A 15,434-nucleotide genomic window follows, 5' to 3' on the forward strand; every position below is an offset into this window, starting at 1 on the left:
CAAACTCTGCATGCAGTTTACAGAAAGGGGAGGGTGGCTGGAGCCCCAGCGGGCTACACAAAGGGTTCTGCCAAAGAAAACTCAAATCAGGACCTCCAACTCCCAGGATGGTAAAAGAAGGACCAAGAAAGAATAACCACACAAGAAACAGCGAAAAAAGCAAATGGAGCTACCATGCTGGAACAAGGGTGACCCTCCTGTGCCTAACCGCAGCTGTGAATACTGCCTGCGGTGGAAAATTGCACAAAGGTCGGTGGGAACACGTCCTCTGCCACCAGCCATGACTATCGGGTTGTTATTGGTTCCCGGAGCAGAAAGAATGGGGATAGTAGGTATCCCCTCAGCACGCCACATAAGGTGGTGTGTGCTGATCTCTCAAAAGGAAAAGCTAGGAATGATACAAAGTATCCCCCTATCCTTTAGAACAGTAGTTCCTAAGGAAAATAAAAAGGCAGCAAGAGTGCACATGGGGTGCTGTGTGCTGCAAAAGTGAAACACAGATGCCTTTAAAAAGGTATGGAGGAGAGCAGGACTCCATGATATCAAGTAAAATATACTGAACATGGTTCCCGTGTTCCGAGCAAAAAGAATGAATGAGGAGGGAAATAAAAAGCTCCCTTCCTTCAGGGGAACAATACAAAGGGCCAGAAGGACAGCAACAATGGCTGGGGGGTCTCACTAGCAGAGGGGATTAAGCCTAAAATATATAAATCTATCTAGCACCACCCTATATACTCTGGCTACCATTGAATATGGACAACGGCCACAAAAAAAACAGCGGCCCCAGCAATGAAGGCCCAAGGATGGTTATAGCTTTAAACTAGGACATACAGAGAGCAAAAGCAGTTACGAAATGTACCAACATGGGGTGTCATTTGACCACCTGTGAAGTCTCTAATCCCACCGCAAAAGCCAGAGCTCAACTCTCTCGCACACATGCAATATCAAAACACGAAGCCCAATTGGCAGATCTGAGCCAGACAACTATATGCTGGTCAGATCACATCATCCCATCACATGTCTGCCAGACATACCAGATGATGGTAGCAACATGCAGCGGCAACAAGTCCAATGCAGGATAGAACACACAGCAATCAGGGAGGAAAACATGACATGTACCACCAAACCTCACTGGCCTCAAAATTGCCTGTACACACGTGTGGCCCTCAGAGTGTACACATGCATTGTGGATACGAGCATGGACCAGCTAAAATGTAACCAGGACCACAAAACCCAAACTCAATATGTAATATCACACTACAGCAGCAAACCTCATTGGGTGCATTAAACCCAGGATCCGAGTCACAAACACCCACTATATAACGTCAATGTGCTTTGCCTAAATGAGCGACATCCAGATGCAAATCAATAAGCTCAACTATAAAGCACAATCATTTTTGTAATTACAATTTAAGTGGCAGCATCAGTGCTCCGGATAAGATTGGGAAGTCGGAGTATTTTACTACCCATTTAAGTTGGGAGTAAAATGAATTTCAGGGAGTAAAAATGGAAATTCAATTTCCAATTGGAGTATTTTCTAAACAAGTAAAAATCATTTTTAACTGGAAAACGGAAATGTTTTGTAATCATTATTTCTTTGCACCTAGTTATTCATACACATTAAAATATACATGTCTACTTCTTCCGATCAGGCAGTTATAACAGTCTCTTCTTGTGGTACCACATGCACTACTGGTCCAAACATATCCATATAGCTGTGAGAGTGAAAGCAGACGCACAAGGTTCTACATGTTTGTTTCCTATTTTTTGTTGGGGTTATTTGCCTGTTTTTAGGGAGTAAAAGTAGCCAATACACTCCTTATGTGTAGGGCTGGCCAGCATGTCACATTTCTCCCAACAAGCACACATATGTCAGACAAGCAGAAGACAACAGTCTGCCCTCGTTCTAAACAGCAGAGTCTGCTACCTCCACCCCTGTGCCATCCTCTGGTCAAACATCTAGTAAAGCAGGACTCAATTCTGGTAATAGTTGGAAATCATCAGGCAAGTCTGCTACGGCCACCTCCTTGCCTGGGGCCGCCACATCTGGGATACCGGAGCGCAAGGACAGAGACCACCTGCACCATTCCACACTTCAGACATTGGGGAACCTGTTGCCCAAACCACCCTTGTGGCCACCACCGAATCGGCCATAATGTGAGAGTTTCCACCATCACTGCCTCCCATATGACATCTGCTCAGGCCACCAATGGCGCCACAGACATCTCTCAGCCTGCAACAGTGTCCACCACCATGACAAGCATCCTGCTAGGTTCTGTTTGGACATTCACTCACCAGAATCCTATCTCCTTTCTCCACCACTCTCTCACTGCCCATCAGTGATTGCCTTGGGGATAGTGTGATGGGAGGAATGGGACGTTTCTTAACCAGAAGGCTCCCCCGTCTTTGCTGTGCTGGATGCCTCTGCGGGTCTATATAAAAGGAGCAGGTTGTGTAGGCTGTAGCCCACATCTAGTAGGGGTGCCTTTTGCTGGAAAGTGTTTGGCGAAGGTGTGCATCCTTACAATTGGCTGCACATGTTACTACATTTTTGGCACCTGGATGCAATCAGTTTTTAAGACAAAACAAAAGCGGGTATTGCAGAAATGTACCTTGCTAAACCGGAGGCAAGAACAGTGGCTGTTCAAGACTGCTTCTTCAGGATGGTCTGCACTGTAACCAAGACAACGTTCACAACAGAACTCCTCAGAGTGGTCCTGGCTACACACAGAACCCACTTATCTCACAACTTCATATATTGTAGCAAGCCTCTCAGGAGGGAAGATTGGTCCCTGAAAATTAATCCCAGATCCAAAATGCATTGGGCATGGATAATGCTCTCTGTCCTCTGACAATTGATACACTGTTGGGACCATTTTCGATCAACAAGAAAATACACTTTTGTTTGTGAACATTTTGATAATAAATTGTTATGCATCATCTATAATTAGCAATGACATTTGTAATGAAGGATTTCCCCAGTCCCACAGAAGGATTCTATAGTAGACTAACTCATGCCATTTCCCTGTAGTGCACCATAAGGTCACAGGATGAAATCAAATATACATGCACATTCAAGTCACAATATTGTAACTGTTTGAATCTAAAAGTGGTGCATACTGTAAGATTTTGGTAATTCTATTACCGCCAAACTTTTAAGGAGACCCAATGTTTATTGCAAGTAGTCCACACAACCCCTGACAGAATAAAATAGGTTAAGTCTAGCACGGGCAACATGAGCAGCGGATGCGAAAGCTTCCCTCTACAGAATAGGTACAGAAATTGAAAGCCACATTTAACCCCACACCTTCCCAACCTCACACTTCCCTGACCTCATATTCATCTGCATTATAATGACAATGCCTGTGACCATGTTATTTCCCATGCAGCTAACTCACCTGCAGCCAAATGTTAGCATCCTAAACATGCATGCTTGAGCAATTTTTACTTGGAAGGTGGACCTCAAATTCTGAGGCATGTTGTAGTTTTGAAGGGCATTCAAGAGCCCAATAATAGTTTTGCATATGAGGTGGGCCTTTCATGTGGCTCACCAATTTTGAAGATTTTTTTTTTCACATCAAGTATAAATCAAAGATAAGCATGATTTCTGACTAATCAAGCGTTTGCCTATGACATTTGTGTGCAACCTGCAGCAACACATTTGGCTTCTGTTAAGAGTCTAATTGGCCCTTCATCCTTTAGAAGTTAATAAACTGAGTACCTTGAAGATCCTTCTCCGCTTTACCATCAAACTATGGAACTCAAAGTCCAAGCAACTCCACCCAGAGAAGATCACAGTGTCTTCGGAAAATATCTAAAATCTTGGCAGTTCCCTATACCCAGTACTCCAGATAAGATTTTGAAGTCAAGTTGAGAGTAAAAAAGTAAATTTAATTCCCAATGGGAGTAAATTATAAGAGTAAAAGTATGTTTTAACTGTAAAATAGAAATGTTTGCACCCAATTACTCATGCACACTAAAACAGTAACAGTAGTTTCTTCCTGTGGGAGAAAGCAGGGGGAGGCTCTTATGTGTTTGTTTTCTATTTTTGTTGGGGGTATTTTTACTCCCTATTTTTAATTTTTGGGAGTATTTACCTAATGTTAAGGAGTAAAAGTGTCCGATACGCCCCTTTTATCTGTAGGGCTGACTAGACCGCAAAGAAGCTAACTTGACGCCCTCAACAAAAAAAAAAAAAGTTAAAAAAAAAAAAAAAGAAATCGGACCTAGGACAGCTTTCAACCTTCACAACGTAACAGCCATCACAGATCTAAACACAAGGTCCAATCACAGCACCAACCTAGCAAACCAGTATGAGCTAGCGACCGACCCTTTCTGTTCTCCATCAGATCCCAACCTTGTCAGAGACTCTGACATTTCCCCTCTCCCATCAGACTAACACCATCCCTAAATCAACATAAAATTGAACCCAAGACAGTAACATCTCATCTCAACGAACAACACGATTTGACCTCTACCGCTTCAATATATCCCTAAAATCACAAACTCCTTGAAAAGCCCGAAACCACCTCCCCATTCCTATCTACTAGCACCATTAAACTACATACAAAACCCACAACCAACAGCAGATGTATGCCAGCTAGCACTATCCCAAACACAGAAACTGTGTGGGAGGAAAGGTCATTTTGGACCCCCCCTATCATTTCCGTCCCTGCATGTGCTCTATGCTCGCCCCACGAATGGTCATGCACCTCTAGCCAAAGGTGCCAAACAGCCTTGGGTCGACACATACAAGCGTAGCATCTGTAAGAGGTTCGAGTACTGACTCCATTTTGTAATGAACACCGACTCCATTTTGTATCTGCCTAAGCAGGCCTCCGTTAGGGAGAATTCTCATAAACGGCCGATTTCCCTTACCTAATAAGTCCCTCAGCAGCTTTGCTGGATTTCTAAGGTTTATTTTTTTCACCTGGTAAGAGTGTGAGCCTTTTTCCCCACTCTTACATGTGTTTTGCTATGTGCGTTTTTACTTTTTGTGTGATCTTGGGCAATGGAGCCTCACCTACTCCACGGCATCATATTTTTCATGTGCGTTACACAGCACCCTCAGTGCAGTGACACAGGGGGGGGGTCTTTGAGACTTCCCACTGACTCCATTTTCTGGGGCTGACTACTGTCTCCCAGAAAAGAAAAAAGTTGCCATTAACTTTATTTTAGTCACTTTAAACCACAGACCCAGTACACCCCATCTTACATGGAGTATTGGAAAGGGTTAATTCTTATCCCTTTTTTTCTGTGTCTCTTGGAGCATTGTTTCGCTCCCTTTACATCAAGACTTGACTGGTGGCAGTGGTAACTACCCTATTTTTTGTACCACAGTTATCTCAAATAGCCATGGTATTGTTTTGGGCTATTATATTAGCCTCAAACATAAACCCGCTTGACCATATATATTTAATTACGGTTCCGGCTGGGTTTATTCACCATTTCTTTTTGTAAATGTCTTTCTAATGTTTTACTCTGCGCGCCAAACCAGGCTTGTCCCTCTGTTCGCCGACTAATCACGGGCTTCTGCACAGAAGCCTTCCTTATGACGCCTGAAAGTCTGGGTAGGCAGGAGTCTTAGGACCCCTGCCATGGGTTCCCTTGGTAACCCAAGTCGCACTCCTGTTTGATTGGCTGGGTGGCTGTCCTTGCTAGGACAGCCACCCTGCTGTGTGATCGACAGCCAGGCTGTATGAATGGGGGAAAACTGCATAAAAAGCAGGTCTCTGGGACTGGGACTGGAAAGGCAAAGTCGCCACTGGAACGAAAGACCCAACAAGGAGCTGATGAAAGAGGACCCCCTACAACGACTGAACCGCCCGGTGAAGCCCTGCTGCAGGTCCGAATCTTCAGAATCCGACGACAGAGAAGATCCTCCAGGAAACATCTTGGTAGGACCAACCAGTTTGCCCAAACTGCAAGCCAGGACCCCTCTGGTCGAATTCGCTGTACAGAGCTACAGTGGGCCGGATAGCCAGGAAGGTCGGAACCTGCTTGGGTTTTAAAGGAGCGCACCTTTTATTCGTTGCTTTGCTCTGCTGTTGGTTTCTTCCCTGGGTAGTGCAGGACCCTCCAGTCTTCCTACTTCTTGTCAGTCCGACAGTCGCTTCAGGAACCGTGAGCCTGCAAGAACTACCAGAAACGTCCGCCTCAGCTACAGCTTCCTCTCCGTTTTAAGGTACTGTGCAAATACGGTTGTTCGTTTCATTCAGCTGCGGTGAGTGTTTGAAATCTTTCTCCAAACCAAGGGCTTTTCCTTCTCTTCTCTTTGAACTAACTTTTCTGCCAACCAACCTTGTCCAGAATCTGTGGCACAAACTTTACAGAGAACTACCCTGAACTGTGTGATCTTGAGCAAAAGACTTTTGACCCATTGACTTTGGCCCTAAGCCTTTTCTACCTGATTCTATCACTGTAGTTCCTCTTGCTCAATTGCCCCGAGTACTTACCTGTTGGTGTGGTTCAATTTCTATTAGCTTTGTTCCCCCCCCCCCTTTTTAAATTGCTGGAGTGCCATTTTACTCCCACATTTTGTGAGCTTAACTTTGGAACGTATTGGGAGTGGTGTGGTGTATTACGAGTGTGATTTTTAAACTGCTTATAATGGTGTAATATTATACAACTGAAGAGTGAAATAAGTGTATATTCTTTTACTTGAAAACCTTGAGCCAGTGTTTGCCTGAATCATAGTAATTGATGTCCTTTGTGTAACTATTTGATACTTCTCACTTACTCTTGAGATAAGTCTGGCAGCTCAGCCACTGCTACCACTTTAACTGTGCAATACAGGCTTGTACCAAAGGTGAATTTGTACTATGACTTGTAGTCTTAATTGTGTGTGGTGTTCCCAAAGGGTACTGCATATAATTCTGTCTAACAGCCTAATAGCAAAGCCAGCCTGCAGGCCTGCAGCTCTCCCCTGGAGCTGTGCACAGGTAGCCAGCTACTCCCCCACCTCCTCCCCTCTGCTGTCCCTGCGGCTGTCCTGTTCTCACAGAAGACTAGGCACGAAAGGCTACAAACTAAACACTGTATCTCTCTCCTTCCTCCTTACATCACTGCCCTGCGAATGACCGGGCTAGAGCCTGGTCCTGGAAAAAAACATTAATCTCCACAAACCTGCCTCATTACTTGCAGACTTTGCCCAAAAGATATGTAGCCTATACAACCCTCGACCTTGCACCCTTTTTTTGATGTGGCAGATGTATACCCCACAACTATGTGCCAACCAGTTTCACCCACGATACTAATCCCGCCTGTGACCATATATTTTCTTCTGCACCAATGTATAATGAAACTGTCCCTATGAGATCTAACAAAGTGATTCATAAATAATCCAGCTAACTAATTGTAATGAATAAGGCATCCAGATTTACATGCTCTTGTCCTACGATGTACAGCATATGTCTCTCTGTAAATGACTACACATGCAAAAATGTTAGATGTTAGAAGACTTGTGTTATGGTGTAAAGTGTGTGACCCATGGACCCAATGTACATAGAACAATCCTGTAGTACGGTGACCATTGTATATATGAAGATATAGCCCACAATATAATCAGAAGCTCCCCTTTACTTGTTTCAAATGAAGTCACAGAAAACATGTTCAAACCCAATCCTACTGGTTTACGTAGAACTTCATTTATTGGAATAGGCCAAACTTGGAGAATCACAGGGCCTTCTCTCCCTCTCCAGCAGCGCCACGCACAGGCCCCCACCCTTCTTGCAGACCCATGATAGTGCTGCTGCCAAAGGCCCATGTCTCCCTGATGAAACAAATGTATCCTCTCATCCATCCACTGGACCCGCACAGAGTGTTCACCCCATGACACAGATGACCCCCGTACCTTTCTCCCTTTCAGTGATGCAAGATAAATGTATGGATATAAATAGAGTGAAATATGTGCTTTACCCCCGCCCCCCCACTGTCATGATGTCAAAGGTTGTTTTTTTATGAGTGTCTTTTTATTGTATACTTCGAAGTGATGTTTAGTTTAGACAGCTAGCATCAATCATCTTATCCAGAACCACACGACCTTCACCTCGCGCTGACCAGCCCAGCTGATGCACGCGATGCCCGCTTTTCCGCCAAACAACTATCCAATCATCGGGAGGTGGCGCCTATGAAACTATACTCGGTCTGCGGCTCCTCCAATGAAATGTGGCTTTTGTACCTTATACCATTTCGTCATCAATGATGCTGTAACCCTTTTTAATGCAATAACAATATAATGTTGGGCAGAGCGCTGTCGGAGTAAGCAGAGTCTCATTCCCTACTGCGGTGTGTCCATTACACACTCTCATTGGGGAGTTTATATTGTATTTTGGGGGACTTCTCACTTTCAAAACCTCAGGGTAAACCTCATCACAGACTACAACCTTAGCGATGTCACATGCTGTGCTATGCCAGGGGCTGTCCAAACACTGTCATCCAATAGATAATGCTTGAACTCTCCTCCCCACCTCCAATGCACAAACAGTCAATAGCACAAACCACATAGAACCATAAAGGCATGGAGGTTTCTGCTACTTCTGGCCCGCACTCACCAACACCCTCTCTTATAACCCTGGCACTCTTTTTTTGGGCAGAATCACACACTTTAAGGCCACCACAAATTTGAGAGATGTGCCATACGATACAACTTTGCGTTACACTGCATTAAATTGGTTAATAACATGTATTACAGCACTGAGACAAGGGAGGTATCTGCCATGAAACGCTATATCAAAACGTGATCTAATTATTGTTAAACCTGAAAAAATTGAGACGGGCCGGACAGAGCTTTGTTATGGCTTAGCTCTTGTGGGCACTTTAAGGGAGACCGTTGAAATTATATTAAGACCTTTTATGCCCTTGGCATTCATAATAACTATAGAAGGAATTTGACACTGGCCGATATGTCGGGGGAAGATTTGGGTGTCGAGCTGACTGTGGGCGATATCTATGAGTTTTTTCCCTGATCAACCGCACTTCAACTAACCTAAAACACAAATTCAAATACAATTCAAGATTATCCATAGGGCTTACTTTACCACAACTAGGCTTTACAACATGGGCATCACCTCGTCTGCGGAATGCTGGCGGGGATGTGGAGAACTGGGAATGATGAGCCATTTATCCTATGCCCCAAGCTCACCCCATTCTGAAAGGGGGTTTCTCTAGAACTGCAGAGCATCCAAGGGATCATTGTGGAGGTGGCCCCCTCCTCGATGTTTGGGATGGGTATCGATGATTGGCATGCTGATTCAATGGGCCGCAAACTGATCCACATAGCCCTCTTTACAGCCTGCAAAGGCATCCTTTTAGACTGCAAAGGGACAAACTCGCCTCTTCGACGGAAACGTCACACACTATTGTTCAAGTTACTTTCGCAGATCTGCAGGCCATGCATGAGCCGACACGTTTGTGTGATATACTTACATTAGCAAGATGGACGCTGCCCGCTGGCCCTTAGGCAGCGCCGCTGGTCACAACAAAAGTTTCAATGGGAGGGAGGAGTTACGGGGAGGCTTTCACAAGTTTTCTTCTGATGTTCTTTGTATATGGTGTGCACATTGTATGTATGATGGTAAGACCGTCTTCATTTGTGCCCTTTTTTGGCTCATCCATGCCTTGCTTTGATTTGTTTGATATGCAATAAAAAGAATCCCCCAACAAATTGTAATCTGTAAGTTTGGCTGGGATGCAATTGAGGGTTCTAGGGACAGACATTTAATGCAGGTGAAGAGCAGGGGGTGATTGCATATTCAATTTATGAATGGTTTTGTTAATTGATTTAAAAAAAACAATAATCCCATCAACAAATAATAAAATGTATTAAATAAAAAACATACTTTCTACGTACTTTTAAAGACCAAACCAAGTTTTGGGAGCGTCGTTGAAGGTAAAGGGGCATATAGTAACTTGAAGCAAACCTTGGTCTTAAATCTACTCCAACACCCAAATCCTTCTTTACCCCACCACCGTCACCAAGCGAATTCAACACATTCGAAAAATTGGTTACACAAACGTATTGAGATGGCTTGAAAAAGAACAACTATTATACAGACAATCTAGAAAGAGAAGAGAGCAGCACTCACAGCATTAGACATAGACAAAACTATCACAATTAAACCGGTGGACAAAGGCGGAGGCATCGTTCTAATGGATACTACAGACTATGAAGGAGAATGTCTCTGCCTTTTGTCAGACACTTGAGGCCTATAGAAAGCTCACTGTAAATCCAACCAAGAGACTACAAGAAGAAATCAGCAGCCTCACGAAACATGCAGAGGACCATGGATGGATTTGCAAAGATGCATTTTTCTCAACAAAGTCCATCCAAGAATCCCAGCCTTCTACATCCTTCCCAAGGTGCACAAAAACACAAACAAACCACCGGGAGAACCTATTGTGTCCGCCTGTGAGTCGCTACTGGAACCACTCTCACTCTTTACTGATTTTTTTCAAAAACCCTTTGTGGGCAACTTACTACATCAACGGCTCCACGGACACCATTTGCACACTGGAAAAAATCTAATTGCGATTGAATTGCTTTCTAGCTACTTTGGATGTAGAAGCGTTATATACTTCCATCCCCCAATAAGAAGGTTTAGAAGCTCTGAGAATTTGTTTGGAAAAAAGACTGGACATCATTTCTACTCCCACATGCTTTCTAGAATGTGTACGTTTAGCGATGTCCGAAAACTTCTTCCTATTCAAGGAAGAATTGTACAAGCAAATCAAGGGTGTGAGCATGGGGGCCACTTTTGCCCCCCCCCCCGAAGTTGCAAATTTATCCATGACACAATATAAGGAAGATCACATCACTTCGGACACAAATCCATATAAAGGCAAGATAACCCTCTAGCGCCGCTACATCGGACATGTCCTCTTGATCTGGGATGGTACCCATGATGATATTGTCAAGTTCCATCAATGGCTCAACCGGAATCGTCACATCAAATTTACCATTCAGTGGTACCACCATGCGGTCAATTTTCTTGACTTACACGTATACAGGTCAGGAGACCGTTTGAAAACAGAACTTTACCGTAAACCCACAGACCAATAGCTTTTTACATTTCCAGAGCTACCATCCCCAGGGACTCAAGTATAGCTTACCTTACTGACAGTTTCTCAGGATAAGACGGAATTGCTCTGACAAAGGAAGATTTGAACACCCCGCAAATGACTTGCAGGAAAGACTCCTCAACAGAGTGTACCCTCAGAAATCCATCAAAAACGCTAAAAAAAAAAAAAGGAGCACCCAATACAGACAGAACAGTATGTCCGACTACGAACGACAAACTACACTAGACACATTGGTCTGTGCGACGACGTACAGTCCACTCAGTAACATGATTAAAGGTGCTGTAAACAGACATTGGCACTTTATCAAACACAAAAGGAAGTCTAGAAAAGAAACCAGTGTTCACTGAGGGACACTCTGGTTCACACATACGTAGACCCAGTCAAAGAACCAAACACACTATGGGATCTGCCTCAGGTGAAAGGACATTACAAATGCGGTCACTGTATCGCATGCAAATTCACAAATACGAAGAAATCTCTCAACCACAACAACACACATTGGGAACTGAAGACCCAGACTAATTTCAATAGCAAAAATGTTATATACATTATAGAATGCCCATGTGGCCTTCTATATGTAGAAAAAACTATTAGAACTATCAAGCAGAGAATCTCAGAGCATAGGTCATGAATTAAGAACAGCGTACCGGACAAACCCTTGGTAGAGCACTATCAAAAAAATGGGACATTCAAACAAAGCCATCAAATGGTTCGTACTCCAACAGGTGACCCCACAAACACGAGGAGGAGGCGTCAACAAAGTCCTGATCCAGTTGTAACAAAGATGGGTGCACAGACTCAACACCATAAAGGACGGTTTAAATATTACAGTGGAATGGAAACATTTTTGGCACCCTTGAACGTGGCACTATCCCACGATGCTGGTACCAAGCTAATCCGAACCATAACCCATGATGATCCCTAATGGTCCTTCATGGTTTATTTATCCAACAGGACTATAGACCCACCTATGGCCCTATGTTTCGACACACGATCAGGGTAAAAATCAATTGGGCCGAAAATATCACTGCCCATATTAGATGCATACGGTGCAGCAACCAGGCCAGTGTAGATCATGCTGTATGTTAATTCAATTCATCTGCTATGGTGTGTTATATGTTGTTTGATGATGCATTTATCTCTGATCACAATGAGGTTATGTTAAAAAATAAGCCATTCTTTTCAATGCCATCTCTGTATTGTCCAATAACGACATGTATTGACAAACCACTGACATGAGCCTTGCGTTTATCGTTGTGAATATGTGTGTAACGAGGCAGAGATACTCGTTTATCAATGCCATGCAATCATCAGTACTATGAATATGTGTCAAATTGCCACTAGGATACACCATTGTCTGGGTATGAAAAGTAATGCACACTTGCTTATAGGCATTACACCGATCATGTAATCGATACACCCACAGCAAAACAGGGCGATTATCCACTGTGCAGGGATTTGCGACCATTGTGTTTGCCTATGGTTTCATCAATATGCACCCAAAATGGCGTTTCTGTTACACTAATGGGTCTTTTTCCAACCATGATATGAGATCATCATTGTATACTGGCATCTGACACAAAAGGGATACATTAATGAGTCAGCACGAACAGCGATCCACACCAGTATACGGACGACACGTCTTTAATAGAAAAGGACCAAATAGATTTCCTTTGACCGTATTGAGAACTACCACTTTAGCCACACCATTTTTTCAACTAGCCTACACCAAGTGCTCAAGGCATCAGCTCTGTGTTTCATTATATGAGCGTTTTTCACTCACGACACAGCCTGAGTGAGCTGTTTTACACATGTACATTCTGATCATGCATCCATCCGAAACGCTATCGGGAACGCTACACGCAACAAGACGATCCCCAAAATGGCCGCTGGCAACATAAAACAAGCCGGTTGCCCAGCGTTCGAAACCAGCCTTCAGAGAGCAGCGACACGGGTGCTGCACAGCCTCTGATCATTGATTTATACGATATCCAGCGAGTCTACTAGGTAAGACGTCTACTTACTATGCCCAACTCTCTGGCACATAAGAAACCTCCATCTAGCCTTAAGCAACCACGGCAGAAGGCACTTTTTCGCCTTTTATGCGACATAACCTCAGCAATCATTTACTATCACAACACAGAGTCTAACACATAAGGGGCCCCGTGCCCCGCCCTCATCCATCTATGAGTTTATTGTGTAAAACAGTAACCACACGCATAGGTGGGGACACTTAATCACTGTTTTACAATACCTTTTTGCTGCCATTTGAAGGAGCTGGGATCAATCTATCCGCACAGAAGATACAGTCGCAACACAGTAACGGGATTTTGGGACCACCAGATTAAGAAACTTCTACCTTCAAACTCAGACAATGAAGGTACACATTCATGCTCTTTCTCAATTTCAATTACCACAGGGTCTAGTAGGGCCCACAACCTTTATCTCATCGGGGAGCCTGTTTTCATTTGTTACCCATACGCTTGTTGGTGAAGCATTAAAACAACCACTGCGGCCAGGTTCCCCCAGACTCAAGACAGGAGCACCGCCACTGACCTAGTCCATAGCAAAGTCAAGCATAAGGTAAGACCACCGACCCAACCTCTTGGATGAGGCCACTTTTTGCTACAATTGAGCAGCATTCATTTGCCTTAAATTACATTAAACAATCTCTAAGATCATACACATTTTAAAACCACATATCTCGTGTCATTTTAGGCAAAGAATCGTAGGACACCCTGAATTCCACCAGCTTTTTCATCCTGATGAAGGCCTACTACATGTCAGCCTCAATAAAGAGCGCATAACTGGCCGAAACACAGTAGTGTCGAATACCAATTTCTATATATGGTGTGTACTGTTTACACTGTCAACTGAGCACTGTTTTTTCTGTATTTCACATACATGTCATTTGTTCATCATCCCCTTTTTCTCATAAGGGACAATACATGTTTTTCCTGTATTCCAATCCAGCTAATTGAACCAGACAAAAACAAAAAAAGTTCATGTATTATGTACAAAGTCTATGTTATTAACGTGTGTCCTACCCTACAACAATCGTCAAGATACATTTGTTATGCATTAATAAATATTGGGGCAAAACATAGGTGTTTGCGCACAATCTCACCAAGAGCAATATCCTCTTTTGGTCTGCGCAACTTGATTCATGTGTGTGGGTCTCAGTCACCCTGATCCCTTTATTATTATATAGTTCTAAGCTGACCTGGGCAGATCGAGACAGAGCCAGGAGCCCTTTCTTATTCTATTTTAAATCTACTCCGACCTTACCTTGCTCGTCACCTTTTTAATAAATAGAAACAGTTCGATAGGGTAGGCTATTCTCACTAACCAATTTGGCACGTTGGCCATTAATTGTACCCCTAACCTCAACTGTATTTTTGGCCCTTGTTTTCCCACCCAAATGTTGATTTCAAGTAACTCCACTTTATTCCCTTATTTACTCGCTATGTTTGCCGTCTTGTATGTTTCGTCACATCACGTCCTCCTACTAGGCAGTTCGATGGAGAGGGCGTATAACACCACACCTCCCCACCTTCCATGTACGAATTGGGGCGAGGGGATCTTCAAAAGCACATCCCACTGCCTCCAGAGTTGAATGAAAGGAATATCCTGTCCTGAGTTACCCCGAGAAGTATACGGAGCTGTCCTATTAAATGTCTATGGCAATACCACATCCGGTATCAGATGTCACAAGAGTTACCCCACCAACCTCGGAGACTCGGTACAGTACCCACCTGATATCAACGAGTGGCGAAGATGCGGACGGCCCTAGATCCGGCTTCCTTCTCAGATGATGCAGTGGTTGAAGGGTCAGAGAGACAAGTACAGCTCAGCGCAACATCGGTTGGTCGTACGCTAGCCCGCCCTGATGACGCATTGACTTGGGGCGGGCCCAGACTGCCACGTCAAACGTGTCGTACCAATGCCCTTTTGCCATCGACAGAGAAAGCGGACGTTCTGTTAAATACCGGTTTGTCTCGTTTTTTCCATCTTAGATAAAGCTACGTGCAAGTCGCTTTGCTATGTCTATCATGTATCTCGGAGTTTCTGACCTTAGGCTGTCTCGAACGATGTTCACTCTGGGTATTACACTAAACTGTATTGTATTGCTGATGACGCTGGGAGAAGGTGGCTGAGACGTAGATTGCAAGCTCGACTGTAGTTCTCAGAATTTTACCTCACCCAACGGGTGAAGGGCGTCGCTTCAGTGACCGGCGAATTCCTTTCAAATTCGGGCTGTTTAACCCACAATACAATAGGCGTCACTGAACCCCACTGCCTAAAGGAGATGACGGCATCTGTCATGTGTGGCAGGTTTAGGTCTATAAAAGGAG

The 15,434-nt window shown here is 44.0% G+C and overlaps 1 protein-coding gene across 1 annotated transcript in view; it reads right to left on the minus strand.

Annotated features, from left to right (window-relative positions):
- SEC23B (SEC23 homolog B, COPII coat complex component) overlaps nucleotides 1-14,967 on the minus strand; it is a 474,773-nt gene extending 459,806 nt beyond the window's left edge. The window contains exon 1 of the mRNA XM_069607535.1: nucleotides 14,835-14,967. The gene's annotated coding sequence lies outside the window, so the exon portion shown is untranslated. The remainder of the gene's footprint in view (nucleotides 1-14,834) is intronic.
- Between the last annotated feature and the right edge of the window lie 467 nt (nucleotides 14,968-15,434).

The sequence above is a fragment of the Ambystoma mexicanum genome, chromosome 4q, assembly GCF_040938575.1.
Source record: "Ambystoma mexicanum isolate Mex_15411 chromosome 4q, UKY_AmexF1_1, whole genome shotgun sequence".
Classification (NCBI taxonomy): Eukaryota; Metazoa; Chordata; class Amphibia; order Caudata; family Ambystomatidae; genus Ambystoma; species Ambystoma mexicanum.